Genomic DNA, 9227 nt, shown 5'->3' with positions numbered 1-9227 from the left:
TTAGTAAAACATTTTCCTGTGTATTTCCTTTAGCTTAGTTTCAGTCTATCTCACACCACTTGATTCTCTGGTGAATTAGCTGATTTATGTGTGCAGAACATGGATCTTCTGTTTTTCACCTCTTACAGTGAGACTCAGGTCTCCCTTGTAAAAAAGGTACTGGATCTCAATGGGAGTTGGTAAAATGAGAAATTATATGTCGTCTGTTGTATTTCTTGGGTTAGATTGTGATTAGTATCTCTTTTTCATTAATTCAGGACGAATCTGATGAGTTGGAGCTTGATGGTGTTGAAGTGGCCCTCTTCACTGTCATCAGTGACCATGACACGACAAGTCCAGTTCACTACCAACCTGTGAAAATCTCTGTCGTCATTGAAAGTGATGCCGTGGTCAGTCTCCCCAGATTTGGTGAAGCCTTCCTGGTAATGTTTGGACTGATCTATGCACTTTACCTCAGCTACCCCAAAGCCCTGACCAACACTTTAGAATTTACTCAAAAGATTTTACTTGGTCTAGAAAGTGGTAAACTGTCACCCAGGTTACAGACCTTCAAGAATGACTTGGTTATGTAGGAACTCATCTGAAAGGAGGACGCAGGGTGAAGCATTATAAAAGGCTAGTTCAAAGTTCTCTCCTTTTATCTAAATAATGCCTCAAAACGTTATTGCATTACTCTACAGGTGTTAAGCCAATAGGTCCAAACTATACAACGTGCCTTTGTTCTCATTAACATAATGCAAAGCAACACTAATGTTTTGTATGTTTTAATGTTTTTCATAATACTATTTCTAAAACATTGTGGGCTGCGCAAGATGACCTAAATTTCACTGTTTGATACTAGTTAATGTAAAACAAATAGCATTGTAATTCACTCAAATTGCTGCCCTGTTGCCTTATTCAGATATTAGCCAGAGAGCCAAAAACACATTTTGATATTATTTCTTATTATTTGGCATTATTTTTCATTACTCTGACAGTTTTCCTGACTAAACAATTTTTGGTCTACTTATTTTAATTTATAAATGTTTTTGTTAATTATTTTTAATTTATTTAATTTTTTTTCTTAAAAAATGTATTCAATTTCAACATAGTGCTAAAAGGGAGCAGGCAAGATACTGTTCAATGGCAGATGTTTATGACTTTTGCATATTAAGTTACCGCTACTCAGTGTAATTGAGGCAATCAATTACCTAAAAAATTTTAAGTTTTGTGTCACATGTTTTTAAGTATCAAGTAGTCAACATATTTGACTAACATGTACTTAAAATAATGACAACACAAACTAATAAACATTTGAGTTTTGTTAACATAAAAATGTTGTGGTTGTGTACTTATTTTTTATAAGTTCTGTGAACTTATTCCTTTGAATTTGTAAACTTAAAACTTTAAGTCATATTAACTGCAAATATTTGAATTGACCGTTCTCAAAAGATACAAGTACCATGTAATCCAAACTTTTATGTTCTGGAAAAATTTGATTTTTGAGTTGATCAACTCAAAAAAATTGAGGCAATCGATTGCCTCAATTTTTTTGAGTTCTGGTAACTTATTTGGGTTTACAGTGTAGTAGAATTCATATTTTGTGAATCTGCTGGGGTAAAATGCAAAAATTCATCTACACCTCTCACTGCCTCACATGCTTATTTTTGATTTGAAAATTGAGGAATTTCTGGCCAACTTCCAAACTTGTTTCAGACATTGCAAAGACCTTATTTAAAATGAGTGCTTATATAATCTACACCAATGTCAGCATCCAAAGCCACAGCTGTGGGCTTCTTCTCCATTCTTAGTTTTCTACCAGTCTAGTCTGCTGCCAAAACATATCTTTTATAGGTAATAGTGGTTATGTGGTGTTCTTTGTCTGCAACACTGCAATCCCATGCTAAAGCAAATTTGTAAAAATGTAGAAGTGGCTTTCTTCTTGATATTATTGTTATACTCTTGTATTCTAAGACTCTTCGGACAGTGAGTTTTCATAGAAAATAACTTGTGCATTTTTTCCCCAATATGACAGAATTAAACATCCAGAGGTCCTCTTTATAAAGATACTATTGTGTATCTTTGTAGACCAGTCTGACTCAGTATTGAACGCTATTACAATGATGTTTGCTATTCACACAAAAAAGGTGGAACCTTGAGAGGTGAAGAAGAGGACAAGACTAGTTTTTCTTTTCTGCTATAGAGAAATGTAAAAGTTGTTAAGAGAAAGTGGGATGTCATATTAATTGGGTCCTTTTTAATTAGATTTTGCAAGTATTTCCTGGACTCAATGAAAATCATTATTATTAAGAGAACCCACCCGTAATTATATAATTGCCTGCTTCTCTTGATTATTTTTTAACTTATTTGCTTCATTGTGGAAGTCTGTGGATGTACGTCATTGTTAAGTGATTAGTGAGCAAAAAGTGACGGATTCACAAAAGATGAACCAAGCGCACAACACAAAGGCAGGTTGTAAAGAAAAAAAGCCAGCTGAATCCACACTGAGGTACGCACATTCCACACAATTTCCCAAATCTTTCCTTCTGACAAAAAAAAAAAATGAAATCAAATTTATATTGGATTGCATTTGCATGATTTTTGCTTAATTTACAAAAACAATATGTTGACATCATAAATTAAAACACACAATGAAACAGTATGGGCCAGAGCATCCATCCAAAGAAGAGCTTTGAATGTCCTTCAAGAAGCCTATTATTATTCCTAAAGACTGTTTGAGGAAAAAATGACAAGAAAGCTACCTAAGAGAGTTCAGACTGTGCTGAAGAATAAAGGTCATCATACCAAATATTGATTTTTGAGCGTGTTACAAATGTACAAACTCTTTTTTCCCATTACTGTAATTCTATTTATGTTTGCTTGTAACCTCCCAGACTAGAGTGTGAGTGATCTTTGTTGGGTCTTCAGCTTCCGTTATTTGTACACAATCTGTGTGACTGGATGAGTGAAGTTCTGTGACCTTTAAAGATTGTTTTGCACACCAAGGGTCTTCCTTTTTGTCTTTTTGTTTTTTCTTTTCTTCATCTTTTTTCTCTATGTATAGAACTTTTGTGAAAATCAGATGTCACTGTAAGTCACATTTACATAGAAAATATATAGAACAATTTCTGATTACAGAAAAAAAAAACTACACCATAAGACAAGGATACATATCTCTTCATATCAGAAGCTCTCAAGACTTTAGCTCTTTGTTAGTTTTGAGAATATTAAAATGATACAATGAAAGAACATCAAATAATTCACAATGAATTTAAAAGAAAAAAAAGACCTTTTTATTATTAATGTTATTATTATTATTATTATTTATTTTTTTAAGTTAACTTAAATGAATGTTTTGGCATGTAAGGCGACAAGCTGCTGTGTTCAGTGGGTGGGCCAGCATTGTTCATTCATGATAAATGTGTATTACATGCATGACTGACTCTAAACCGATTAAACATGAGTAGAAAATGGTCGTCGGTCCCAACAGTCAGGCAGTGCCAGTGAAAATCAGGCTGAAGTCCTGAAATGTTAGACCAAGCATTTCTTGAGTTGTTTTGATATTAAAACTAATTTTTGCATGACTACTATTTGTTGCCCATGTCTGTGTTACATTAATAGTTATCTCCCACAGGATGAAAGCTACCTGTTCCAGCTGCAGAGGATCTGGTGGTGTGGTGTGAAGGGCTACTCTTACAAATTAGTATCTGTTCATCTTCCCTAGACATGGCGGGTGCACTGTGGGGTGGGAGAGTGACTTTAGCCAACAGTTCATCCTCCCTCCCTCCTTGTTCTTTCACACAATCCATCACACACACACACATAGGAGCGCACAAACATTCTGACATTTGTGATTACAGTGATTACCCAGCGTAGAAATGAAGTCATATTTTTGTTTCCAAATAACAGATTGTCAAAGCAGCAAATTAATCTGCTCCCACCAGCGATGTGAAATAGACATATTATTTTCAAATTTCAATTTATTTTCTTGTGACGGCTGCTGTCTTGTGGGGCTGCCACTCACACCATTGTTTCAGGGGTTTTTTTTCTTCCCTGCTTCTCGATATTGTTAGCAATCAGACAGTGAGAAGTTGCCTCAGTTTGTCAGAAGAGGGTTATTTTCCATAGCTGCCTCTGTTAGAGAACGTAGGTAAATCACATTTATATGAACATGAGCTGTGTGCTTACTGAATTTACATAATTGGCGCTAAATCAGCGAGACCTACCTTATGCATCCTTCTGTTCTGCATGTTCAGGTTGCTGAAGAATCAGGGAGAGCTTAGTTTTTCAAATCTAGGTTGTCTAGGGGGGGAGTTTTAATACCAATATGCAAATCACACTTAATTTTACTATTATGTTTAATTTCAGCTCTAGAGCTTTAGTCTTGGACTCTACCAGAGCTTTCCATAATTTCCAGGTCAAACTAATACACATATGTGTTAAACTCAGATGCTCAGGTCATCCGTTATTTGAAACAAGCCATGTTACCTCTGTTTCCCGTCCTTTTGAACTTTCTTTGACTGGTTGAGTGGGTGGGGCTTTTGTGCTCACAGTCACAGCTGTCCACTTGATATGAACATATTAAACACTTCTGTTCTCTTTGACATCACACAGAGCAAAGGTGTAGAAAAAATAGAAACAAAGCATTTAGAATATAAAGCTACAGTGAAGAAGAAGACCCAAATACAAGACACTGTGAGGCCGAGTAAAATCTGAAGTACATTAACTAGTGAGCAAGTTTGAGTCAGTAAGAGAACCAACAGGGACAGACAAATACATGAGCATATCAGTACCAGTTTTGGGCCATTGCTAAAAAAAAAAAAAAAAAAAAAAAAGCAATGTATTACACATTGTTTCATAATAACCAGTCAACAATATCAACTGTCAGCTACAGTGCTACACACCAATATTGTAAAATCTGAGAGCAGCTGAGAAAAAGAAGCTTTATGTAGACTGAAAGTGATCCACAATGACATGATGACAAGAAAACATAGAAAGTGAATGACGTTCAGCAATTTCAAGCGACTACAGGCGAGATAATTGTGACACAAAGTGGGCGGGACGTGAAGTGCAGAGTGATTGAAGCAAGTACCTGTGAAAATGACGGAAACTGTTAATTGATATATGATCTGGTAGTAACTACATTAGAGGGTTACCTAGGCAACCAGAGCCTGGAATGTCTGTGAGGTATCAGCCGTCGGCTTCAAAGTCACTCTGGACTCTCTGATCACTTCAGCTATGGTGTCCCTGATGCTCTGCACAGCCAGTAACCTGCCTGGTCTCCATACATCCTGCCCATTATCCCATCCTCAATGCAATGATTAAATTCAAATTCAAATTTTATTTGTCACGTACACAGTCATACACAGTACGATATGTAGTGAAATGCTTGGACAACTGCTCGTGACCTAAAGAAAACAAAAAAGGAAAAGGCTATGAATAAGATAGGAAATAAATATGAAAAATTAAAAAGGGTAAATTTAACTAGGAAGGAATAAAATATAAATTAAGGTTAAAAATGAAATAACTGTACAACACAAATTAGAATGAAGGGTAAATTGGGTAAACTGGGAAAGAATAAGATAAAATATATTAATTAAAGTTGAAAATAAAATAACTGTACAACAAAATACACAATATAGAACTATATAAGAATGTATGAAGAAATATAAATAAATATATACACAATAACAGCAGCTGTACAAGTATTAACTGGAAATGAAGAATATAATGTCCAGTGTTGTGCAATCCACATTATGTCTTGTGCAGTGCAAATATGCTTAAAGTGATTTAAGTGATGAAGTGAAAACAATGTCCAGAATGTCCAGTGTGTGTGTAAGAACTGTATGTGTGGGTCAGTATTGTGTGGTGGTGTGATTGAGAGACCGTATCGCCTGCGGGAAGAAGCTCCTCCTCAGTCTCTCTGTGTTGGTCTTCAGGGAGCGGAATCGCTTTCCTGACCTCAGCAGAGAGAACAGTCTGTTGTTGGGATGGCTGAGGTCCTTCACGATCTTCCTGGCCTTGGTCCAGCACCGCCTGCTGTAGATTGAGTGCAGGTCAGGGAGCTCGGAGCGGATGGTGCGCTCAGCTGATCGCACAACCCTCTGTAGAGCTCGTCTGTCCTGCATGGTGCTGTTCCCGAACCAGGTTAAGATGTTTCCCGTCAGGATGCTCTCTATGGTGCACGAGTAAAAGTTCCTGAGCACCTTGGAGGGCAGTTGGAAGTCTCTCAAGCGTCTGAGGTGGTAGAGACGCTGACGGGCCTTTTTCACCATGGTGTTGATGTGACAGGTCCTGCGTGATGTGAACTCCGAGGTATTTGAAGCTGTCCATTCTCTCCACTGGGCACTCATTGATGACGGGGGTCTGGTAGTTCCTCTCCTGCTTAGTGCTGAAGTCCACTATCAGCTCCTTTGTCTTACTGACGTTTAGAAGGAGGTTGTTGATTAGTCAGCTTTTATTCAAATACAGTCCAATACATATTTATTAATCACATCTAGTTAACTCAGGCTCATGTTATAGCAGCCATCGTCAAAATATGTGCCGACCTAACAATGTTGTTAGGGCAGTATTTTACAATGATTTCCATAGGAGTCGAAATCACTCTATCGGCGCATCTAGACAGTGGTGGTAGCAATTTTCTTTTTTTTCTTGTTTTTTTCCTCTATGAATTCACTCTAAGATACATAAACCCATTTTAGGAAAGTAATGAATGTTTTACTTAGACAGAGTTAAATGATTCTTAAAATACAAAGGAAGTTTTGTTGTTAAAGCCATTAGGACCTTTTTTTTTTTTAACTGAGGTCACATACAGTGGGGCAAAAAAGTATTTAGTCAGCCACCGATTGTGCAAGTTCCCCCACCTAAAATGATGACAGAGGTCAGTAATTTGCACCAGAGGTACACTTCAACTGTGAGAGACAGAATGTGAAAAAAAAATCCATGAATCCACATGGTAGGATTTGTAAAGAATTTATTGGTAAATCAGGGTGGAAAATAAGTATTTGGTCACCTCAAACAAGGAAAATCTCTGGCTCTCACAGACCTGTAACGTCTTCTGTAAGAAGCTTTTCTGTCCCCCACTCGTTACCTGTATGAATGGCACCTGTTTGAACTCATCATCTGTATAAAAGACACCTGTCCACAGCCGCAAACAGTCAGACTCCAAACTCCGCCATGGCCAAGACCAAAGAGCTTTCGGAGGACACCAGGAAAAGTATTGTAGACCTGCACCAGACTGGGAAGAGTGAATCTACAATAGGCAAGCAGCTTGGTGTGAAAAAATCAACTGTGGGAGCAATCATCAGAAAATGGAAGACATACAAGACCACTGATAATCTCCCTCGATCTGGGGCTCCACGCAAGATCTCATCCCGTGGGGTCAAAATGATCATGAGAACGGTGAGCAAAGATCCCAGAACCACACGGGGGGACCTGGTGAATGACCTGCAGAGAGCTGGGACCAAAGTAACAAAGGTCACCATCAGTAACACACTACAACGGCAGGGAATCAAATCCCGCAGTGCCAGACGTGTTCCGCTGCTGAAGCCAGTGCATGTCCAGGCCCGTCTGAAGTTTGCCAGAGAGCACATGGATGATACAGCAGAGGATTGGGAGAATGTCATGTGGTCAGATGAAACCAAAGTAGAACTTTTTGGTATAAACTCAACTCGTCGTGTTTGGAGGAAGAAGAATACTGAGTTGCATCCCAAGAACACCATACCTACTGTGAAGCATGGGGGTGGAAACATATTGCTATGGGGCTGTTTTTCTGCCAAGGGGACAGGACGACTGATCCGTGTTAAGGACAGAATGAATGGGGCCATGTATCGTGAGATTTTGAGCCAAAACCTCCTTCCATCGGTGAGAACTTTGAAGATGAAACGAGGCTGGGTCTTCCAACATGACAATGATCCAAAACACACCGCCCGGGCAACAAAGGAGTGGCTCCGTAAGAAGCATTTGAAAGTCCTGGAGTGGCCTAGCCAGTCTCCAGACCTCAACCCCATAGAAAATCTGTGGCGGGAGTTGAAAGTCCGTGTTGCTCGGCGACAGCCCCAAAACATCACTGCTCTCGAGAAGATCTGCATGGAGGAATGGGCCAAAATACCAGCTACTGTGTGTGCAAACCTGGTAAAGACCTATAGTAAACGTTTGACCTCTGTTATTGCCAACAAAGGTTATGTCACAAAGTATTGAGTTGTATTTTTGTTATTGACCAAATACTTATTTTCCACCCTGATTTACCAATAAATTCTTTACAAATCCTACCATGTGGATTCATGGATTTTTTTTTTCACATTCTGTCTCTCACAGTTGAAGTGTACCTCTGGTGCAAATTACTGACCTCTGTCATCATTTTAGGTGGGGGAACTTGCACAATCGGTGGCTGACTAAATACTTTTTTGCCCCACTGTATCAAGGGAGCCAGAGGGCAATGTTGTCAAAGCCATCTATGAAAAAAATTCAAGCTGCCCTCTTCTGGACACTAAATAATACAGTTTAGCAAATTCCTTCTCTTCTACCACACACTAGTCATATGTATATAGAAGCTATACATATACAGCCCCTATTATATAAGTATAAAATGGCCTGTATTTATATAGCACTTTTCTAGTCCCTAAGGACCCCAAAGCACTTTACATATCCAGTCATCCACCCATTCACACACAGGTGATTGTAGCCACAGCCACCCTCGGGCGCACTGACAGAGGCGAGGCCACCGGGCCCTCTGACCACCACCACCAGTAGGCAACGGGTGAAGTGTCTTGCCCAAGGACACAACAACCGAGACTGTCCAAGCCGGGGCTCGAACCGGCAACCTTCTGATTAGAAGGCGACCTCCAAACTCTTGAGCCACGAGTTGGGAACATAGATACACTGAAAACAACTTAGAGTGTTTTGGCTTAAAAGTTCAGCATGACACTGAAAGGGAAGCAAATAAAATTTTGTTATATTATTATTATTATTATTATTATTGGTCAAATTCAAGAATCAAGAATTAAATTAGTGATAACAGATCAAGAACATGTTTTTTATATTGATTAATTGTTTTATGTACCAAACTAACTCCTCTGGAGGGCTCCATCATCACTGTCAAATTAATGAATAAAAGGGATCTACGCTCATTACAGTCTGAGGCGTTTCTCTGTCAGCCAAGGCTCTGTCACAGAGAAGCAATAAAAGAACTGTGAAACCGGTGACAGTTACCAAAGCAAAACAATTTATCTCTGTCTTGGATGCAACAG

Source organism: Rhamphochromis longiceps, linkage group LG23 (genome assembly GCF_057381845.1).
Source record: "Rhamphochromis longiceps isolate RC_006_pf linkage group LG23, R_longiceps_female_GT1.1, whole genome shotgun sequence".
Taxonomy (NCBI): Eukaryota; Metazoa; Chordata; class Actinopteri; order Cichliformes; family Cichlidae; genus Rhamphochromis; species Rhamphochromis longiceps.
The sequence above is the reverse complement of the archived record's forward strand: the minus strand, read 5'-3'. Positions refer to the sequence as shown.